The sequence below is a fragment of the Nelumbo nucifera genome, chromosome 6 (genome assembly GCF_055504915.1).
Source record: "Nelumbo nucifera cultivar China Antique chromosome 6, China Antique-T2T, whole genome shotgun sequence".
In the NCBI taxonomy this organism is placed as follows: Eukaryota; Viridiplantae; Streptophyta; class Magnoliopsida; order Proteales; family Nelumbonaceae; genus Nelumbo; species Nelumbo nucifera.
The window spans coordinates 36,423,057-36,425,620 of record NC_142654.1 but is presented as its reverse complement, the minus strand read 5'-3'; the positions used below and the strand labels follow the sequence as shown (position 1 = coordinate 36,425,620).

Sequence of the window (2,564 nt, the reverse complement as noted above, 5' to 3'; positions counted from 1 at the left end):
CGTATACAGCAGTTACCAGGTTTATTTAAGTAACTAGTAATTGGCTTTTTATATGTTAATTAAAATTTAAAAGAGTTTTAACTTATTCATTAACCGAATACTCCATTACATTCATATCTTCTTCCCAGTTCACTCTCGATCACAAGTATATTCTTCTTCTTCTTCTTCTTCTTCTGGTTGAACTTCTTCTCCCTCACAATAGGCTATTTGTCTCCCTCACTCTTCTGGTCGAACTTCTTCAATCAAACATCCAACAGTTGTTCCCTCTCCCTTCTCAATCAATTGAAATGGTCCATATGTCTGTTAAATTACAAATTATTGAATTGTGGAAATGTGAAGATGGCTGTGAATACAGGAAAGAATCCCCAGAATACAGAAATGAAGAACAATAGTCCTATCTGCAAGCCTTCTTGGTTGTTATTGACTGAACAACTTTGAAAGAGTAGCATCTAGAGCAGAATAGGACTAGGAAGATACTTTTAATATATACTTCATTGATCTTGCAACCTTTTGGGAGATGAAGCATCAGAATGCCACCAGAGGAGTCCTATTATTATCGCAGTGGATACAACTTGGGTGACTCGTAAACAACTTAAATATTCATGGTGCCTCTCTTTCAGACCTCTCTTGAAAAGAATTGAATACTGCTCCCACCAGGATGCTTCCCAATCTCTTGAATGTGACCTTCCCTGTATCTCTGACTCACTATCAACCATCATAGGTTTCAGAAGCTTCTGCTTCTCTATGTTTGAAATCCTTGTTTCATAAGCACCTACAAGATACTACAGAGAAGGCAGAATGCAGATATATTTGAAGGAATTCCATGAAAAAGTAAAAGAATCAAATAAGCAGACATAAGATTAGCCTTATGATCAATTTATAACCTCTTGGATGTCCATAGGGTATGGCCTTCCATCTTGTTTTCAGGAAATTGGCTTCCAAGTAAGATTTTATCCTCTAGAACAGATGGGATTGATTTGTCATTTATGTTCCCATTTGCAAGATCAATTAAGAACTCCGCTGGTTTCATAGCTATCAGAGGAGAGCAACCAATTGAAGATTAATATAGCATAGCTTCAGAGGCTTTTCCGAAGTACAATGAATTGCCTCTTCTCAAGAGAATTAACTTGTCGAACTTGTTGAATAGTCTACTTGATGGCTGATGAATTGTACTCACTACTGTTTTTCCAGCCTACAAAACCCCACACTAAAATTCAAGGAAGGGTGTTCTCTAAATTAAAGAAAATAAGAAATGTTGTGGTTTATTACCTTTGCAACATTGTGTATCATTTGAACTATTTTGCTAAGAGTTGTAGTTGAGTCTAGACCAGAGGTTGGTTCATCTAGGAAAAGAAGTGATGGGTTGAGCAGGATTTCATTGCCGATGCTCCAACCATGGTGCTCGAATTATCATCTCCAAGGATGAAAGGATTAGCTTTCAATTACTACAATAACAAAGGAACTCTGGGTAAGTAAGCACTCTACTTTAAGGATTAGCTCTCATTACATCTTATACCAAAAGATCGAACGGTGTACCTAGCCTTTGAGAAAATGAGGGTCTGCCCACTCTGCTGCTCCAACACCTTCGTGACTCTAGTGAGACGATCTCCACTTTCACCCAGGAGATGTTGAGGACTAATTTTTGAACTTTGATCTCCCGCATTAGGTTCAAGAGCTTCTTCTCTGAAGCCATTGCTCTCCGCAGATGATGTTATAGAGGTAACCGAGTAGGTTGATCGTTTACGGAGGGAAGTAGGGGGAGGGTGACATTTAACGGCGAACATTAACGTCTTTCTTATCTTTAAATGATTTTCTGTTATCAAATGTGATTTTAAATGTTGTTTTTGAAACCGGTTACCTACGATAACCTGCATTCACCGAAATAGAAAGTTGATTGTTAATTGGTCCATCTCACCTGATATGATATGGAAAAGATTCTTTTTCCATATCATAGATTTTCCCTTTTTTTTAGGGATTCTAGCCGATAAGGGTAGCTTTTCGGCCTTAATATCAATTAAAGAAACACACTTTAGATAATAACTAAAAGAGGGCAACTTTTTTGAAGAAATATCAAAAAAGAGCAACTGTATAGGAAAGGAGAGCATCGTATGAGATACAATTCGTATCTCCTTTTCTTATGACAAAATTGCCCCTTTATTAATTTTGAACAAAATCTTCCGATCCTATTTCCCTCCTGCATGTGAATGTTTTCTTCTCTCTCTCTTCTCTCCTCTCTAATCCCTCAAGTCTCCCTTCTGGTTTTTTCGAATCTCCAATCTTTTCTCTCCTTCTCTGTAATCACTCGACTACAGAGAAGCTTCAGCTCGGGAGTTTTTGAAGTTGCTTTACGATTCACATTTCACATTTTGGAGCTTGGCGACGGATTCTTCGGTCTGCACAATTCACATTTCACATTTTGGAGCTCATTCAAGGGAAGGTCTGCACATTCCCTTCTATCAATTTCTTTTGCTGCCTCTTTTTGCTACTTCTTTGGGTTTCTTTTCCTTGCTTTCAATGGCTACGGTTTTTCCATTCTAAAACCAAGAAAAGCTACCTATGGAGGG

At 37.9% G+C, this 2,564-nt stretch overlaps 1 pseudogene; it reads right to left on the bottom strand.

Annotated features, from left to right (window-relative positions):
* Positions 1-308: 308 nt before the first annotated feature.
* Positions 309-1,784, bottom strand: LOC109115515 (ABC transporter G family member 22-like; annotated as a pseudogene).
* Positions 1,785-2,564: the final 780 nt, after the last annotated feature.